The sequence below is a fragment of the Phocoena phocoena genome, chromosome 11, assembly GCF_963924675.1.
Source record: "Phocoena phocoena chromosome 11, mPhoPho1.1, whole genome shotgun sequence".
In the NCBI taxonomy this organism is placed as follows: Eukaryota; Metazoa; Chordata; class Mammalia; order Artiodactyla; family Phocoenidae; genus Phocoena; species Phocoena phocoena.
Genome location: NC_089229.1, coordinates 47421137 through 47441630, shown reverse-complemented (window position 1 = coordinate 47441630; position 20494 = coordinate 47421137). Strand labels below are relative to the sequence as shown.

The 20494-nt window shown below is 37.1% G+C and overlaps 1 protein-coding gene and 1 pseudogene across 1 annotated transcript in view; one reads left to right on the top strand and one right to left on the bottom strand.

Annotated features, from left to right (window-relative positions):
- FRS2 (fibroblast growth factor receptor substrate 2) overlaps positions 1-20494 on the top strand; it is a 117150-nt gene that overhangs the window by 24941 nt on the left and 71715 nt on the right. The window contains exons 2-3 of the mRNA XM_065887291.1: positions 18333-18428; positions 19326-19368. The gene's annotated coding sequence lies outside the window, so the exon portion shown is untranslated. The remainder of the gene's footprint in view (positions 1-18332; positions 18429-19325; positions 19369-20494) is intronic.
- Positions 918-3058, bottom strand: LOC136131361 (E3 ubiquitin-protein ligase MARCHF6 pseudogene; annotated as a pseudogene).

Below are 20494 nucleotides of genomic sequence, written 5' to 3'. Positions count from 1 at the left end.
GATGTAGTTGCTCATGGTTTTAATCTTGTGCTTTGAAGTATTTTCTTTTTCTGGAATGAAGTTCTTGGTTGCGACTGTGTAGAAGAAGTATGTTAATTAGATTATATTTAGTTGGTGAATTTGTGCCCACAAGAATGTGACTTTGAAAAAGTTGTAAGTTGTGCTCGGTTTGGCAGCACATATACTAAAAAGTCGCAAGTTGTACAGTTCTTGCAGATAAGATTGTTTCCTGTTTTCTTTTGCATGTTTAGTACTTTTATATATTTTTCCATGAGTAGCCTTTCAGTTTGTCCATTTGTATCATTTGGCACTCAGACTTTATTTAAGTTCAGCTCTACCATCACTGGGGCTTACAAATGTTAGTCATTTGAAATGTCAAAATTTGGATTTGGTCCAAGAGTTACAAATAATATAAGACTTTATATAAATATATCCAAATATATATTCTTAGGGGGAAAGGAATAAATAAAATACTGTGTTTATAGAGTGGTTTTAAACAGTTAGGCTTTAGAATTGCTATATGCCCAAAGTATTTCTCCAGTGAATCACATACTGTATCAGTTCATGAATTGTGCTATAAGAAAGGTGTTTTTTTTTTAAAGTGACAACTAGATTTAATAAATTAATATACATTTTGTTTAAAGATGTACAGTGCACATTCTGTTTAATCCAAGGTTTTAGGGTATCCAGAAACTTCTGTTTACGCGTATACAGACCTCAGACAGCAGTGATGTCAAAAGATGCAGGAAGGGCAGCAGAGCCTTGCACTGCTGCTCTCTGAATGCTGAGAACGCAAGTCAAATACATTTAACTTAAAAATAATACTGAGATCACTGGGGAAAACCTCCGAAGAGAGAAGTCCACAAAAAAGGACACATAAAGGCAAGGGGAAGCTCAAGGTAGTTGATACAACCACTTTATTCTTGGGATGAATGTGGAGGTGGTGGAGACGTGCTTTGTTTGCCAGATTTCCATTCATAGTTCATGAGGCGTTGGCCCACAGGGTAATTGTCATTTTTAATATGTTCATAAAGGGACTTAAACTAGCAGACCTGGAAGGACAAGATTCCTGTCAATACCACGACTATCAGTAAAAGTGGAAAACCTCGCCAGTGGACCAAGTTTTGCATTTCCGCAGTTAACACCTAGTAACACCAGATGTGATGATGTAAGGTACACGTTAGGAAAGCAAGAGCACAGAGATCACTGGCGCTGCCAGTTTCCGAATGATATAGTGAAGGTCAGTGTTCCAGATGCCATCTGCCTAAACCTGCTCAATTACGGTTTTAAACCACCACTGAGGATCCATCAGTGTTATATAGCTACAGATTCTCACATGCAGGATTCCAGGTGCCCAGTCCTGTGATGGGAAAAAAAGAGGAGTTTGATCCGAGGGAACCCTCAGGGGAGCAGCAATAACCAGCTCAAACAGGAGCCCCAGAAGAAGCAGGACGACTCCAGCCAGCAGCACTGCAACTATTGAAGTCTTCATTATCATGCAGGACTACCCTTTAACCTTCTGAAGATCACTCTGCATCCCTGTGGCATCCATGTCGCCAGCACCGTCCCTGCCTTTATGGTTAGCCAGCAAACGTAGAAACCATAGGCAGCTGTGTAGAGCTCATGGATTTCAGCAGTCCCTGTCCAAAATGACATTAACCGACGGCTGGCAAATACTGGTAGAGTAAGGCAGATGAGCCTGGCCATCAGTAAGGTCCTTGCACGTGAAGAAAATCAACAAAAATATCCTGAGTGGAAAAATTAAAGGCCGACGGTAAGGCTGAAAGCCAGCAGGCCCTCCCTGCTGAAGTATGGCTTGGTGAGCTGCATATACACCTTCCCCCACCACAGGAATAGCGTTATTATTTCAAACAGGCTGGTTATTGTTCACTGGTTGGTTTGCACTGTTCTCATTTTCTTCCTGGTCTTCCACCAAATAGGAATGAAGATCCAGCAAGTTTCCAGCAGTAATGGTCACTGCTCACACAGCTCCTTCAGCCACTGCTGTGTGTGTCCCTGTTCAAGTAACACTGGTAAGATAACCTGAAGCAGAAGCAGCTCAAGGGACAGTTCACTCAGTGGAGCATCACTGCGGAGCGTGACGCTGTATGGAAGAAAATTAGGCAGCAGACTCTTAATTACACGAATAGGTAGGCAAAGCACCAGGAGCACGATGGAGCCAAAGAGAACCACTGACAAAATAAATCTTGGGAGATGCTTATAAATAGTCAAGTGAATCATTTCTTGTACTGGATTTTTAGAAATCTGGATCATTCAGATTCCTTAGAAACCAAAATACACCAGGTTGAAGTACCTGTCTCAGTAACAGAATGGAGGCAAAGTAGAAAACAGACACCATTCCTACTAGTTAATGCAGAAACATGATCTTTCAGAGAAGCAACAGACATTTCCAGGGAACAGATATCCAGTCAGCAGCCACAAATGAGAGGGAACACTTCTACCACCACTAACAAGGAGACCTTTAACAACAATATAGCAGACTCCCAGCTAGTGACGAGACCTGTGAAATTTAACAAGAGTTGCCAAGCCATGATAAATTATCAGTGTTATTGCTAAAAGTACATACCCTACTATGGTTGTGATTAGGCCTTCAAAATGAGATGCTTGGAGGTGTTCTTCAAATCCCAAATGAACAAGGGAGAAATGACCAGTGTGGTCAGGGTAAAATGCAAAACCAAGAAAGAACGGTGTGTATAAAGACACCACCCAGATGACATGTTCTGGAAACACTAGTCATCCATCAAGTCCTAGCATTCTTCCCCATGTAAACTCTTTGTAGCTCTGTCCCGTTCTAAAGCATTGCAGTTCATGTGACATCAGCTGCATTTTCCCCACCTGTGTTGTCTTCCTCCTTGTTCTCCTCCTCCTCCTGTTCCACCTGCTCATCCTGGGCATCAGGGTTTTCCGGCACCAGCGCGTTCTTGGCTGGTGGCTTAGCATGCTGGTCGGGGGCAACATTTTCAGCACCATTTCCTCCCGCTGGAGCCTCATTTTGGTGATGCCTGACAGCACTGAAGGGCACAGCAGCAAGTAGCATGTTGACCTCAATACTACTGAAAATCCTAAGAATTACAGAAAGCTTTAACACAATAGTTTGGAGAAAAAAAAGGCGTATACTCAGTTTAGACAATTTCAGATCGTTTTAACATTTTGACAATTTTCTGTTTTGCCTCTTCATTTTTATTTATTTAAAAATTAAAGTGATATTTGTACATATGTAGTTTTAAAAATCAAATAATATTCAAGGCTTATAAAAATAGCAGGGCACCATCTCTTCTCATGTCCAATTCCCAGCCTTTAGGGGCAGTCAGTTTCAGTTCCTTCAGCTGTTCTGATGTGTCTCTATTTTTCTAAGTTCTGCTTTTTGTTGGCTTTTCATTTTAGACAGTAGCTACTCACTTTCCTTCTAAGAAAGATGAGGATTAGTCATCTTAATCTCTCTGCCGCCTGCAAACATTTATACATGTTTCCCTTTCTCTCATCTTCCTTTTATAGGATATCAGGTTTGGGGGGTAAATTCTTTAGTATATAAATTATTATGACTATGCAAATATTTTTCACAGCCTTGTCACAAAATTCACTGTGATCGTATTTCCTTTCTTGTCCAACTTAATGTTTTCTGGAATAATTATCTGAGTTTGAAATTTTATGTACTTTGTGTCTATTAATTAATTTGCAATTCTCTGACAAATATAAAATATAATATGGTTGGACACATCAGATAATCTGTCAGTTCCTTTTTCTTCTTGGAGACAGCCTTCTGCCTCCTATTTAGAATGCAGACTTTCAAATAATTCTCCTGTTTTTCTCTAATCATTTTGTCTTGCTTTCAGTGTTGACCTGTGTTCCAAAGATCAGGGTCTGTGGTACACCCTCTCCAGGGATGAGGAGAAGATTGGTTTTGGGGTGAGGCCACTTAAATGAACTTTCAACCACTCATCTCGTTTCCAGCCGCACCCTGCATTTTTGTCTTCATCATGCTACCAATACCTGAATCTCTTCAGCATGAGTCAGCTTGCTGCTTTTTTTTTAAAATTGTGGTAATGTGGTAAAATATACATAACTCAAAATTTACCATTGTAACCATTTTAAAGTGCAGTTCAGTGGCATTAAGTGTATTTACATTGTTGTGTAACCATTGCCACTGTCCGCCAATCTCCGGAACTTTTACATCATCCCTAACTGAAACTCTGTACTTATTAAACAGTAACTGCTTATTTATCCCAGCCCCAGGCCACCATTATTCTACTTTCTGTGTTTATCAGCTTGATGGCTTCTTCCGTTCAGGTTTAGGTTTCGGCTTTCTTGGTCTAGTTAGTTTAGTTACCTCTTTTTTTCCTAGCTTTCAAAATATTGTGCCTTCTCTTATTTGCTGTTGTCTTTCCCCATTCTCTTATCCTTATGGATTTTTTTTTTTGCGGTACGCGGGCCTCTCACTGTCGTGGCCTCTCCCGTTGCGGAGCGCAGGCTCCGGACGCGCAGGCTCAGCGGCTGTGGCTCACGGGCCCAGCCGCTCCACGGCATGTGGGATCTTCCCGGACCGGGGCACGAACCCGTGTCCCCTGCATCGGCAGGCGGACTCTCAACCACTGCGCCACCACGGAAGCCCCTTATGGATTTTATACTACTAAAAATTCCTTTAACTTTTTAAGGTGAGGTTTTAGGAAGGGGTCAGGGCCAGTCATGATTAAACGAAGGTCTACTACTCCCCACCTCCATTCCTTATTATTAGTTTTAAAATTTAGGTTTTTCTAAATTAGAAATTTAAATGTAGGTATGTCAAACAAATAAAGGCAATTTTGTAGCTATACTGGCTATAAAATTAAGCTGGATAGATAGTCTGCTTCTTATTGCTGGTTCCCATTGTGTTGACGGGGGGTTTGATCACTCAGACCTATTGCAGCCCCATACTCTTCCTCCAGCAAACCTAAGATGGTTCCGCAGTGCTGAGACATGTTTTGTGCTACTGCAGCAGTTTCACAGCAGTGACCCTTCTGTGGGGAGATAGACTGTTAGCTACAAATTTCTGTACAAGTCTGTTATTCAAGGTGTAGTTGAGGTATTTCCTCCTCTGTGCAGCTTCTCTGAGTGCCCTAGACAGAGTTAATAATGCCTTCTGTGCCATAGCACTTGTAAAAATTCTATTTTATTCTAGCGAGGTTAGATCTATTTACACTAGATATCTATCTTATGATGGTCTGTCTCCACCTTTCTTAGACCTAGTATTTCTCAAGGTTAGGAGAATACTCCCAATTTTGATACAGTTTTTTTTTTTTTTTTTTTTTCCGGTACGCGGGCCTCTCACTGTTGCGGCCTCTCCCGTTGCGGAGCAACAGGCTCCGGACGCGCAGGCTCAGCGGCCATGGCTCACGGGCCCAGCCGCTCCGCGGCATGCGGGATCCTCCCACACCGGGGCACGAACCCGTGTCCCCTGCATCGGCAGGCGGACTCTCAACCACTGCGCCACCAGGGAAGCCCTTTGATACAGTTTTTGATCCATAATAAATAATTATTTACCTAATGAGTAAATAATCCACCTGGATTGGTTGAATTTCCTATTTTCTGGGACGCATACTCTCATTGTGTCCTGTGTCACCAATGTCCACGGAAAGCTGTTCAGTGCTTTTTGCTTGATGCTGCGAGTCAGTTCTGTGTAGTGATTAGAAGTGTGGCTGCCAGAATACCTAGGTTCAAAAAAACAAGCAAGTTTCTTTTTTTTCTGGGGCACTCGCGTGGCACGCGGGATCTTAGTTTCCAACCAGGGATCGAACCTGTGTCGCCTGCAGTGGAAGCGCAGAGTCTGAACCACTGGACCTCCAGGGAAGTCCCAAAACAAGCAGGTTTCTAATCTCTCTCTGTTTCAGTTTCTTTACCTATAAAATAGAGAGATTAATAATCATAATATCATGTAATGTCATAAAGATTAAATTAATACGTCTAAAGTGCTGGATCAGTGCCTGCTGATACAATGTTTTGTTGTCAATCTTTTTCATCTTTATGGGGACATTGCCTGCTATGATATCATTAGAACTTGATGGAAATAGATGATATGGAAAATCAAAGTAAAATAGCAACTCTAGTTACTATTAAAATATTTAGCTCTGAATTTTCTATATGAACGTGTTCTGAAATGATTTCCATGGACAATAGCAGATTAAGGCATATAGATAATAAACTGGGAGAAGTAATGTCTTCAGTGTGTTATATACCTACTAAAATACTGTATTCTTTAAATGTACTATAAAATAACCAAACACATGGAAATATATTTTAAACACATGGAAATACATTGAATGGCAATGTTAACGTTCATGTTCTTCTCTCCCTAAGAAGAGTTTTATGCAGCCCACTAATGAATTCGATATGTGGCATAACTGTTGTCTTCTAATTTGGGAGCCTGCTCTGTTTATTTTTCTCTTCTCCAAGTCTCTGACTGTGTGCTAAGGGGAGAGAACCCTCCATTCATTCAGCAGTCATGAGAAGACTTGCTCATGTGCCTAGGCATTGTGGGTAAGGGAGAATAAGGCACAGTTGTTTTTCTTAAGGAACCATAATCTCTTCATCAATTCAGTAATATTAAAATCAGATGTTCTGGCAGAATATATTCACACTGTTTGACCAGAATTCCATTTATAATATTTTATAAATGGAATAAAAATGTGCACAGAGATTTATGTACAAGGTGTTCGTTAAAATGCTAATTATAAAAGCAATAAAAAAGATAGGACTTTTGGTACATCCATTATATTTTCCAGACTTTCAATTAGAAACATGCTAATACTTAAATAATTAAACTTTTACTTAAAAAAAATCTGTCCTGGTGGATTTACATGGGAGGATGGATAGAGGGTTAGGTCAGTTGAACTGCCCGATCCATTAAAAGGAGTGGTAAAGTGCTCAGGTCCATGTTAGAGCTCCAGTACCACCACTAGTGTATGTATGACTCTGGCAAGTTGGTTGTTTAAAATTCTGTAAGCCTCGGTGTTTTTCCTGTCTGTATAGTGGGTGTAAGAGTAGTTTTGAAGTTTGTCGTGAGGACTAAATGAAACAGTGTATGTAACCTTAAAAATAAAACAAATAGTTCAGTAAATATTTGTGGCTTACTGTTATTGTTTTTCCTTAACACTCCTTTCCTCCTTAATAGTTTTTCTGAGTAACATTCTTCCAGTCAGTCTAAACAGGGAATGGCAATATTTTGCTTGGTCTGATAATTCCCATTTCTTTGTAATAGCCATCTAGAGGATTTTGAGGCCTTTGCTAACCTCTACAGAGCTGTCACCTGTTACTTGCATAGGCCAGTTTTGAAGAAGGGGAAATAGCAGTACATGTGCCTTGGGTTTGCCATTTTTGCTGTAAACCTTCTTTGTCTCTTTATACACATACTTACTCCCTGTTCTCTTCTGGGTATCATGTACTTTTTGTTCTTGCACCTTATTTTGATGGGGAGTCTGTTGGCTTCCTTTTTTTTTTTTTTTTAAATGTTTTGGCTGTTAACTGTAGTTTCATAGCATAAGTTACTCTTCTTAACAGGGTAGTCATCCAAAGCTAGCCTTAGTTCTTTTTTAGACCTGCTTCTCCTAGGCCTCTCATGAAACGTAAATATAGCTAGTTTGTTAGGCTGACTTGGACATGCCTCATTTAAAGAAGAGTTTGATTTTTTGTGAACTTTTTCTTCTTACTCTCCTGAGTACAGAGCTCCTTCTGTGTTTAATATAATGTAACCAAATACAAAGGAACTTTTCCATGAGGGATTATGGTGTCTTTTTAGAGCAGGTAGATTATGACCAGAAAATTTTTTTTTGTTGTTGTTAAATGGCATAAATTTAAATACGTGGTGTTTAGTATAAGTTATGTTCTGACAGAATCCGGGAAATAACAGCCAATAAATTATGACTGGTGATTAATGGAATAGCCCTCAGCACTTAGGCAAAAATGATTTTACACACCTTGGGAGTTATGGATACTATGAAAAGTTTTTACATTTCTTGATGATTTTTTCTACATTGATAAGTCCAGGGTATTTATAAATTATCGTAAGTCAGAACTTTATATTAAAAAGAGTATTAACAGTTGAGTTTTGAAATTACTTGCCTTGGATTTAGTACTTTTTGTCATTTTAAATCCAGGAATTAATACCATATGGTGTGCAATGTGCAATTAACTTTATTTTGAATGTTTGAAGAACAAGCTGAAGGTGTCTTAATGACATCACTCAGCTAAATCAGAAGATAGGTTCCTTGGGTAAGTTGCTTAACTCTCAAGGTCTCAACAGCTTCTGTCCTGTAACATAGCGCTAATGTATTATTGTCATGAGCCCTACAATTTTGTGGCCTTTTTAATTTTCTTTCACAAATCTCTGTCGAAATTCAGTTTTTTTTCTACTGAGTTTTTAATATGATAGCTATAGATTAGAAGTCAATATACATTTCTAAATGCTTGATTCTTTTTTTTTTAATTTTAATCTGAAAAGACTATCACTTTTTAAAGATTGCTCTTTTGTTTAGATTGCTCTTTTATTCATTAAAACATTCAACTCTATATGGTAACTGGCTCCTGGGGTTAAAAAAGTACATATTTAACCCGCCATTTTCACACTCCCGACAAACCTTATATTACATTTATATTGACAAGTAATAAAATGAACAGATTTGAGTTTTAACATTCTAAACAGTGGAAAAAGCATTACTGAACTATAAAATGGCCATGCAGAGAAATCTGGCAGAGGGAGAGGAGTGTATTTTACATACTGAAAAATCAGCCTGTGGCAATCAGGCACTGACTTGCTCTGCACTGTTTTAACAGAGATTTGAATGGTTTTGTTATACAAATATTTTAGAGTTATTTGCTAAAACAAAATACGAATGTTTAAGGCCTTTTGATGATAATTAAAATTTTTTGGACCTTAAAATAACCCTTAAGAGGAAGAGGGACTCCTTGGTTATAGAACCCCAAGTGAAAAGCTCCTGCTGGGAAGAAGGCGCTTGGGAATACAGTGAGGTTGATTTCAGGCATGTTGGGATAATTTCTCTTACCTTAATGATACTTACTCCTTGCACATGCGTATTTTCCTGTGTCATCACTTCGCCTTGTCTGTGTTCCTTTGAAATAAATCTAAAACTGATTAGACATTTCTCATATTCCAAATTAGGAAAATTATTATCCAAAATTTATAGAAATAAGGTTTCCAAAACTTCACAGGATAAATCCGTTGGTTGAAAGTGAACATTACTTTTGTGTTTCTTTGGAGAGATTAAAAACAGAATCTTTTTCCCCTGTGGGGGTGGGGTAGGTGAGAATGGATGTTCCCCCTGCCTGATTGTTTCCGTCACAATTCTTGGTGGCAGTAAAAGCGTATCGTGTATTTTAAAAGGATATTGGATAGAGCTCAGTGGCTCATCAAATTGTTTTGAGAGTTAGAGAATCACATTCAGGGCTGAGCAGCCAGAAACAGTGCCCGAAATCACATTGCACAACGATTCCCATGAGGTTGCCAGTGCCATCTAGAGACAGACTGACAGACGCCACAGCCTGCCCCAGTGACACGGCTAGCACTGGTTGACTATAAGTGCTGCCACCTCTGCCCCAGACTTGACCTTCCTGCAGTTGCTCCACCATTAGTGTGAGAGAGAGTTCTTTCTGGTCTCTTATTGTCCTGCTTGTTAGTTGCCCATTTCTTCTCTGGGCTGGGCATGTGTGTTTGGCATAGCCCGTGTCCTGGCCGTGTAGGACATGCGGAAAAGTGTCTCATCTTCTGAAATCATGAGATGGTGTGAAGTTCTTAAATTTAAGATGTGGAAAACTCTTTGATCTTCTGAAAACATAAGGTGGGGAAGTTCCCAGACTTAAGAAGGGAAGTTCAGATGCTAGGCAGACAAAAAGAGTGATAAACGTTGACTGCACGTTTTAGATGTAATGTGTGCTGAGCCCTCACTGTGTGCTAGGTACCATGCAAACTGTCTTACAGGTGTTATCACAGGCCATCCTCACAACATTAGAAATGAGGTAATAGGCTGAGAGAGTAAGTAACCTGCCCAAGATCATACAGTTAGTGTCGAGCTAGGACACGAACTCAAAGCTGATTCCAAAGCCAGTGCTCATAATTGTTGTATTAAACTAACTCTTTTAATACCCCCTCTCCCCATATATTTAGCTCAAAATCCTGTAAATAAATCTGCTAGATTAACTCTACTAACTTTATTAAAGTCATATGTATGGTATGTATTTAGGCATTTTAAAGGAAAATTTGTGGCTTTCATTTTATCTATTTTCAACTAATTGAATGATTTTTTTTTCTTTTTTTCATTTTGTGGCTATTTTTCTAATTCACTTTGCCACAGGCTACAATCTGATAAAATGCTTTCTTTCTGAATATCAGTGCTTAGAAGCCAGCTATAGAGTGTAATAGAAGTCAGCAAGAAGGAGAGGGGACATAGAGTGACCAAAATAGAGGCAGGGAGGAAGAAACATCACACACATATACACATACACAGCCCTGGGAGAGGGAGAGACAGAGACAAATATATATGGAAGGAATGGGGGGACACATGCATGTTATTCTATATAAATATTCTATATAAAGCAGCATCCTTTATAGCCTTTTTTATTTGCATTGGTAGGTTGAAAACGATGAAACTCCTCCTCTGCTTTAGGAAAGTCATTAAGGCCTTTTTTTTTTTAAGTTAGAATCAGTGCTTTCTTTAAACAATAAGTTTTAAGCCTTTATACCAGTTTGCATTTTAAATTGACTTATGTACTTCTATTTTAAAGCTAAAAAAAGTGATATCTAGGAGTGAAACAGGAGCTGTTATTTAACTTGGGACATATCCAACTTGGTTTGGGGGGAAAATCATAAAGGCAAACTCTCGTAGTTACCATGATGTCACCGAAGCTAGAGTATTTCTTCATGAACCACAGCTCTTGTTAATTATTCCTTTAGTATGAGTCTGTCTGTTCTGCATATTTTTCTTTGCTACCAAGACAGCACTTTATAATAATGTTATTTTGTTCACTTGTGCCTTTGGGACTAAATGGGAGGCTGTAATTTTTGTGAAATTGAGTAGATCAAATGCCCTTCCACATACATACTGTTGTAAACAGTCTAAATGTGAGTTGGGTGATAGAGAAATACTTAATGTAAGGTAAATGTCCATGATGTTGAAAGTGATTTTTATTCTCTAAGTATTATATTTTTAATATTGAATATACTATGCTTTTTGTCCTTACCCTAATCTGATCTTTCCTAGAATATAGATTTAAATTTGAGAACTCTTATTTCTCTGTGAATTTTTTTATTTTTGGTCCAGTGCAGGCTGTATACAATGGGTTTTTGTATAAATGCAATTGATGTTATATATATACTCTGCTATTCCACTACTTAACTTTGAGGTTTATTCCTCTTTTATGAACTGGTTTAGTGGACCAGCAATCGTCAAATGGGCAGTAGTCCTTTTATTAAGCTACCAGGTTGAAAACAGGATATTGGCATATATTTTCTTATCGTTATGAACATTAGCTAATGGTGCATTTAATTAGTCATCTAAGTAAGAAATGCCATAATGGGCGAGAGCAGTGATCCATCCGGCACAGACTGTCCTAAAAAGCTGCACCAAGGAATCAGGTTACTTATTGGAATTCTGTCATCAGTAAAGGATACATAGACCATTTCTAATTTCCGTTAATTTATATACTGTACTCAGAATTCATGAATTCATTTAAACTCTTCAACATTGCGATCCGTTCTGATTACATATGCTATGTATGTATTAAGCTAAAACACCTATTTTAGATCTGTTGGAATTGGTAATTCTAGGGTAAAATACCATTTATAATATGAACTTCAGTTCTTTCCTTGCTCATATGCTTCTTCAAGTTTCTTCCCCTATAAAATATAAAATGATTTCAGTTTTTTTCCCCCAGTCTCAAAATCTGTTGTTTCTAATATGGCCAATTTATGAGGTTTTCTTTTTCACCCTCCTTCTTACCATTTTTTCTTTCTACATGCAATTTAAATATAGAATATTAGGCAAGTTCTTTATGTATAATGAAGGAGGACCAAGTTATAGAGGGCCACTGAATTCCTTTGAATTATCTGATGGCCATAACTAAAGGTTTGTGGATTTTAGGAGAAATAATATTTCATAGTTGTAGTTCAGAGAAAACAGGTATAGCTTATATTGATTGCTTTGTGATATGGATTTATTGAAAATTCTTCCATGAGACATGAATTCTACTTTTAATTTTGCTGGAAACTAATTTCCAGTTTGAAGGCATTGGTCATTCTTTCTTTCATTGTTCTTTGTGCAGTGCTTACCATGAGAAATTAGAGTTTGAGTGTGGCGAAAAATTGTATCTGTTACATTGCTAAAAAGTATTTGGAGTCTACCAGAACTACTAAAGAATGAAGATAGTATTTTCTTCCTAGCAGATAAAGGAGGAATTTAGGAAAAAAAATGTAACTCTTCTAGGTTGACTTCTATTTTTGAAGTTATTGGTTATCCCCTAGAAAATGAAAGGGCTTGAAGTGAGCTTTATAAAAGTTGTTTCCACTTTTGAGGAAGTTAATGCAGTTGGGTAACAGTTTGTGGGGCACATACATATTACAGCATCTTCAAGAAGAGACTATCAAATACTGAAGTCTTTTGGTATTCAAGTAACTCAACCCCCTGGAATAGAGTCAAAGTAAATCTGCTTTAATACCAAGTTCCTCTCCATAGTGAATATTTTATTGTGTGTGGTATTAAAATTCATGAAAAACAGTAAAGCCACAGGTTCTGTGATATTTATTTGTATATATCTCTTCATTACGTATAATGTTGAACACATAGAAGAAAACTAACCCAGGAGATATTTACCTTAATGTTCTACATAGACTCATATGTTAAGAGGTCTTTTTTTTTTTTAAACTAAGAAATATATTTTATTGTCATAGCCAGAATGTGAGTAGCATGTTTGTATATAAAACAAAGTTTAAAAAAGTAACAGTTATTCATATTGTGTGCAAGAGGAAGGAAGGGAAGGAGAGAAAGAGACAAACACTAACTAACTATAGGGAGAGGAGGTGTGTATGATAAAGTTTCAAGAAACAATACATACTCCATATGCTGTGTACTTCCATTTTGTTAAAATGCAAAACAAAACAGCAAACACCATAGGTGAAGGTTGCATTATTTATAATTGGTATCCTGGAAGAGTGTGTCCTTACCTTCCCTCCCCTTTCCTTCATCATTCTTAACCATTAGTGCAATGATTTGAGATTGTGAGGGAGGTTTTTTTTGTGTGTTAATTTATGCTGAAAATTCCCAGGACACAATCAAGTATTTAGAAGACTAGCATAATGTATTTAGGTCTTTGGGAAACTTTTAATCATGAATCTGTTGAGTCTCTGCTCTGTGTAAAGCAGTAAGTTATTTAAATGGCGTGTCTTTTAGTCAATAGGGATAATTTGTTCCAAGCAGTCTTCACTTTCTCCAAATAACTGAAGACATTAGTATAGTAAGGCCACAGTTCCTGGGTAATGTGTCTTTTTAAAAAAAAAAAAATTTATTTAGGCTGTGCCGGGTCTTAGTTGTGGCACGTGGGATCTTCATTGTGGCATGGGGGATCTTTAGTTGTGGCATGTGGGATCTTTAGTTGCAGCATATGGACACTTAGTTGTGGCGTGCATGTGGGATCCAGTTCCCCGACCAGGGATTGAACCTGGGCCCCCTGCATTGGGAGCATGGAGTCTTACCCACTGGACCACCAGGGAAGTCCCAGAGTAATGCGTCTTGATAGTTAGGTAATCACCTTGATTTTTTATTTTGGAATAGGTATGTTACTTTCATTGTACGATAAGCAGTGGGTGCATCTAGTAACAAATTAAATGTACAGTTTAGAAAGAAAATATTCCTACAAATATTTTCTGATTAATGACATGTTAAAAAATCGGATTCTGTTGAGTATAAAGAACTGAAGCCAATAAGTGTCATCTCATAGTGTCAGGAACTATGTTCTCTCATGTTCCACATGAGAGAATTTTCCGGAAAAGAAAAATTAGGAATTATAACTAATAATTTTATTGTAAATTTAAGAAGTTAATGAAAAACCTTAATGTATGTATGTGTATGTATATATCTATACATCAGGAGAGAAAGAGAAGTATTTCAGACATCCAGAAAACTACAGAAACTATTTTGGTAAATATCTGTTACCCACTGTATTAACATTTCTTCCCTGACTTCTCAGCGCATATGGAATAGCCATCAGTCACTTAGAGTTGAGTCAGGTTAATCATTATGAATGAATACTAATTAGTGAGCTATGCTGTGCCTCACTTTCTCTTACTCAGTTCCCTTAGAGCTAAATGTAGCATATTCTTCTGATTCATCCCTAATGCTACATGTTTCTTATTAATGTACAACAGTGAACCTTCCTCTTTTGTCCTCTTATTTAAAACAGCTGTGGAAGAATGGAACAAATTTCTCAAATGAGCAGCCTGGATTTACATGTTACTCCTATGGGGCAAATGTGGTATTTGTGACTAATAGTTTTATTCCAGTTTACTGCAGATTATAACAGTGAAAAAGAAAGGCTGAGATTTTGCATTTTGGAGCCGTCTTTTTCTGGTTTGCACAAGTTATTTCACCACTCTGTTTTGTTAATACCTTTCCCGTAGGGAAGCTCTGAGAATTAAGCAAGCTAATGTAAATTTCTGGCACACAGAAGTTGCTCAGTAAAAGGTTGCTTTAATATCTAGCCTTTTTTCAAGTGGTTGAACTTGCTGAAAGTCTGATTTCCAGATGAATGGGGGCATTTCTGCACAACAATATTCAAGAGTTCTCTTCACGTCCCTCCCCCAAAAAGCAGATTTAACATTAGATTCATCATCTAACTCTTAGAACCCCAGCTGATGGTTTTCATAATACTTCTGGTTTATTTTTGTACGTAAGGTCTGATAGGCACATAACAAATGCTTTGTGAGCCTTAAACTAAGGGAAAATAGATTGTTCAGATGAAAGGTATGTGGATAAGTCAGTTTTGGGGCAATTCTAGAGAACTCTTGCCAGAACTGGTATCTTTGTTTTGGTCTTCAGAGACTATTAAGTATGATCACTGAGTCATACTTGCTGTTTTCTCTGTCCCCTGGCTATTTCTCTTAAGACCCTGAAGCTTGGCCACCACACGCAGGATGTTTAAAAGGCAGCGTAGGCCTTAGCCCAGGAGGAGTTTGTTTATTTAAAGAAAAATAATTAAGTTCAAACATCCCTACCATGTCATAGCTAGTCTAGTCATGTTACAGTTTGTGAGTTCTTTTGATTCTTTCTGGTGGTCATGGTGCCTAAAAGGTAACAGATAAATGTGGAAGTAGTTAAACTTTTTCTGAGATTACTTGGAATTTTATAATGTAATCTCAAACAAATCCCTAAAGGAGTGGGAGGAAAGGGAATGCCATTTATTTTGCTAGTTATTTTTTAATGGGACTCATATAATTCAAATCTTTCACCACTTCTTTCTAGGGTTATGATACAGATGATTTAAAAACAAAAGAAAAACTGAAAAAAAAAAGCCACGCACACTATGGTAGCTATATCTTCATTAATTCTTTGAAGTTTGGACCATAAGAATCTTTTAAAAGAGACAGTATAACTTCATAGATATTTAGATACAAAGATACGAAAATTGATTACATTTGTGTTTCAAATGATTATCATCTCCAAAATTTATGACTGACTTATCCTTACATATTCTCTGCCAGATGAGGAAATCCGAGGCAGATATTTTGGGCTTGCCTGGGATACCAGGGTGTATCTCTTTAATTAGATAACTTTTAAAAACCAAGTCCTAAAGGAAGTGAAGGAGGAATTAGTACAAGTCCTGAGGCACTGAAGTGAGAACATGCTTGATGTGTTTAAGGAAAGAGGTCAATGTGCCTAAAATGGAGTGAACAAGAGGGAGAGTGGTAGGAGATAAGGTTAGAGTTGGGGAAGGTAAAATCAGATCGTGGTCCTTATGGTCTTTGTAAGGATTTTGGCTTTGAAACTGATGAGATGTACTCAATTAGAGGGTCTGAGCAGAAGAATGACATGATCTGATTTTCTTTTGAAAAGCACTAATCTGACTGATTTGTTGAGGTGAGCAAGGGAAGAAGCTAGGAGATCAAATGGAGAACTATTACAGTAATGCAGATGAGAAATAAGGTGGCTTGGACCATCATAAGAGTGGAGGTGGTAAAAGTGGTCATATTATGGATATCTTTTGAAATTGGAGCTCCCAGGATAAATACCTAATGAACAGTGATGAATACTTCTGCGCATGAACTCTGGTTGATCCCTTTTTAATGATGTTAAGGTTAATCACTGGGTTCAGGTTTTGTAGCCTGATTATCCATTATAAAGTTTCCCATCAACCTTTTATCTAATGGTTTTAGCAACCATTGATCAATTTTTAGATTTATTATTTCATTAACTATTACAAAATGGGTATTCTCTAATTCTGTCATTCCTTCTACATTTATTTTTTGGAATCCTATAAAAGAGGGCTTTCACTTACTGACTGCCTGGTTACTCTGGGGATACCTTTCATATAAGAAAGGCTGGATAAATACTTGATTCTTTTCTATTATCAATTTTCAGGATAATTAGTTCTTGCTCTAGTGACAACCAAAGATGATGGATTTAAAAAAAATACATTTAATGTTTCAGTCAGTGGTAGTCATTATCATTTTGATGTTCAAAATGTCATTATCGTTTGATGTTCATTTGACTTTAAAACATGTCTTCAAAGTAGAAACTATGAAACAAGATATATTCTGAGGAGTCTAACTTGCATGCCTGTCCTTTCCAACTTGCTTTCTCTTTTCTCTGTAGACAACCATTTAAAAATGATTTTGGTTTATTCTTCCACCACTTGTTGAAAGGAAGAAAAGCAATTCTGTAATAATATTTGTATTCCCCCCCCCAATTTTTTTTTTACTAAAAGAGCAGCATTTTGTGGAATATTAATTCAGCTACAGGATGGGAGGTACGGGGTACTACTGGGTTCCTTGAGGGTTATTGTTGAGATCAACTTTTCACTCCTTATAATAGATTTATTCTTATATTCCTAGCTGTCTCCTCAAAGAACATACATGTTTGCAAAAGAAAAAGACCCTCACCCACACTATTTGGCAATATTTAGGAAGATCACACGTCCAGCAGTTCCCCTTCTAGGAGTCTTTCCCAGAGGTTGCACTAATAAAATTACAAAGTAATAGATGCCTTTATTCTGTTCCTTGAAGTTCGGGGACCATGTCTTGATTGTCTTTTATTTATTTATTTTTTTTTTTGTGGTACGCAGGCCTCCCACTGTTGTGGCCTCTCCCGTTGCGGAGCACAGGCTCCGGACGCGCAGGCCCAGCGGCCATGGCTCACGGGCCCAGCCACTCCGCGGCATGTGGGATCTTCCCGGGCCGGGGCACGAACCCGTGTCCCCTGCATCTCAACCACTGCGCCACCAGGGAAGCCCTTGGTTGTCTTTTAATTATGGGCTTTGTTTGTTGGCGAAAAGAAACAATACTGATGATGTAGTTGGCATTAACATTAATGGTGTATGTATGGAAGAAATGACATTTTGAGACTGCCATTTTGACATACTGTCTGGTTAAATATTTCATCAATTAACATTAAATCATTCATAAAGTTATTCATTCTTTCGATGAATATTTACTGAACACTTAGGGCATGGCAGTCATTGTCTTAGGTGCTCAAGAGATACCAGCAAATAAGACAGAAAAAAATCTCCTTTGGAGCTTAGATTTCTTATAGATGTGAGGGAGAAACAGATAAGCATAATAAATAAGCAATTAACTTACTGTTTTCAAATGTGCAATTTTAGGGAATTCCCTGTCAGTCCAGTGGTTAGGACTCGGCGCTTTCACTACCTGGGCCTGAGTTCCATCCCTGGTTGGGGAACTAAGATCCCGAAAGCTGCATGGTGCAGCCAGAAAAACAAAAAACAAAACCAAAAAGCCAGATGTGCAATTTTAGGGTTCCTTTTCTACGTCTTCCTTTCCTCTTTTTCCGGTCTGTAAGTGGCATCCTTAGGAATTGCAAGAGTCTGATGGGTGAAAGGGATTGAGGACTGAAGCGGTTGTAGATTTTTATACTGAGAATGTGTAGCATAACTGTATAATTGTGGTCTCTCCCACCTCATTCTCAGCCCAGTTAATGTTTTTTATTAGAAGGTTGCTTAAGAACTGTTTTGATAGTTCCCTCTAGTCACTAATACTTAGATAATTGTCCTTAAAGATTTTATATTTTTGTTATAATATGTTCTTAATTACATCTTTATTTCAGAAATGACCATTAAGAAGTAGATGCCCAGATGCCAAAGTAATGAAACAGTCAATTTGTCATAAAGTAAGATGCAGCTGTGGCTTTTCAACCAGATTAGTAAGTGTGGCCAAATTTTTTTTTTTTAACTTTATACTTACTTTATCTACTTTGAAAAACATTTAATAAAAAATATAGTGGACTTTTAAAAAAGTGTCAACTTGTATTTCTGTTTTTCCTTTGGGTTGTAGAACAAATTCTAGCTTATATCTCTAGAAAATGTATGTTTTTGCTTTACTTTTTTAAGAACTATAAAGTTAATATTATAAAATTTTAGTTTTGAGGAAATATATGAAAAAGAGTCACTATAATAATGCTCTCCAAATACAGCCACTCTTATAATTTTTGGATATTTGTTTTCCCTTCTGGTCTTTGTTCTACACATTTAAAAAAAAAACAAATTTGATCATAGTGTTGTAAAGAGTATGCTTCTTGTATATCTTTTAAATTAAATTTGTTAAGATGTTTCTTCCTGGGAATAAAAATACCCTTCAGAATAGTGTTTCTTATTGGAGTGATGAAAATGTTCTAGAATTAGGTGGTGGTGATGGTTGTGTAACTGAATTTTACACTTTAAAGGGATGACTTTTATGACATGTAGAATAGCTAAAAAAAAAAAAAAGGTACCCTTCAGAATATCAAATCTTGGCAAGAGTAAAACCCAATTAAGTACTAATGTCTTAGAATATGAAAATGTGCCACTCATTATTATGTACTTAGCAAAAATGATTTGATAGTAGAGTATTTTTATAATACAATAATAAATTTTATAATAAATATTTTAATGAAGATAATAACATACTTTTATTATTTGAGACTTAATATTTCTTAGGCTTTGTTAATACCAAATGTCATAATAATCTAAATGTACTATGCTAGCATTTTGTAACTTTTCATTTTCAAAAGACTTTCTATTTGAAACTAACATTTCAACTTTTCTACCTGAAATTTTTTTAGGGACAAAATTGTATCTATTTTTCTCAGAAGAGAATTCCACAAGGTAAGACATTGTTAATATAGTAATAAAACACATATGGTTGAATATAGGCTTAATTGCTCTGGCTTTTTTTTTCTTTTTATCCTTTTCCCTTACTTATTTCATATCTTTTCTGGATTATTACAAGATTCTCACAATTTGTTAGCTATTCCTTTACTACCTCAGAATTTGCTAGCAAGACACAAGTCATCTTATTTGAAGTTAGGATTAAAAGGGTGTGATTAAAGTAGTCACCTTGAAACTCAAATACTGCTTTTCATAGTCACAGCTTATTCCTAGCATCCTTAGGAGTGGGTTTGTCCATTTTGAGAAAAAAGTTCTTTTCTTTCATTGGGGCCCATTTACCTTTTACTTCAATGGATAGTACTATCTAAGTGACATTAGGGAGTAGTGGGTTCATAGAAGCTCTCTTAGAGGCTTTAAGTTAAAGGAGATTATTTTGCAATGCTTCCACCTATGGAAATTGTGTAGCTCCTTAATTTAGTTTAAAAAGTGGAATACTTCCTACCAGCTAGATAATAAAAGATTGAGTAACAGGTAGTATTAAAGAAAATATCCTGAATGATCACCTTGACAATGGATTTTAAATCATCATTGATGTACATTATTATTCTCTTTAAACTTTTGAAGGATGAAATGTTCAAGTGAGTAGATAGTAAAATTTCCTTATCAGTTTGCCTACCCTATGCCAGATACTTAAAATCAATTGCTTGGCAGCATTAAGAGCTTACTTTGGTTAAGTTTTCTCAGGAACTTTTGGCATAGGTAGTAGTGGTCCTTGCAGAGTAATTCAATCTGTCAACTGGAAATGCTTATAAAGTGAATTATTCAGATCAATAACTTTCTTATTTTTTCTCCTTTTTCAGTATCCTATGTCCTGAGGGTAACATTCACCCTCAAACACAATTTTTCCACCTGCTTTTGAAACTGCCACAGATTTAGTTAATCAAGTCAGTTTTTATCCTGATAACTGAAAATAAAGCGTTAAAATAAAGGGGACCCACTAGCTGGTAAGGAGGAAGGGAGAGCAAATTTCCAAGTTTTCATTTACAAGTTTCTCGTGAAACTCTTTTGCCCTATTTTTTTCTTCTACTTAACAGGGGGTTAAGGGAGGGGATCCTAGAACCTG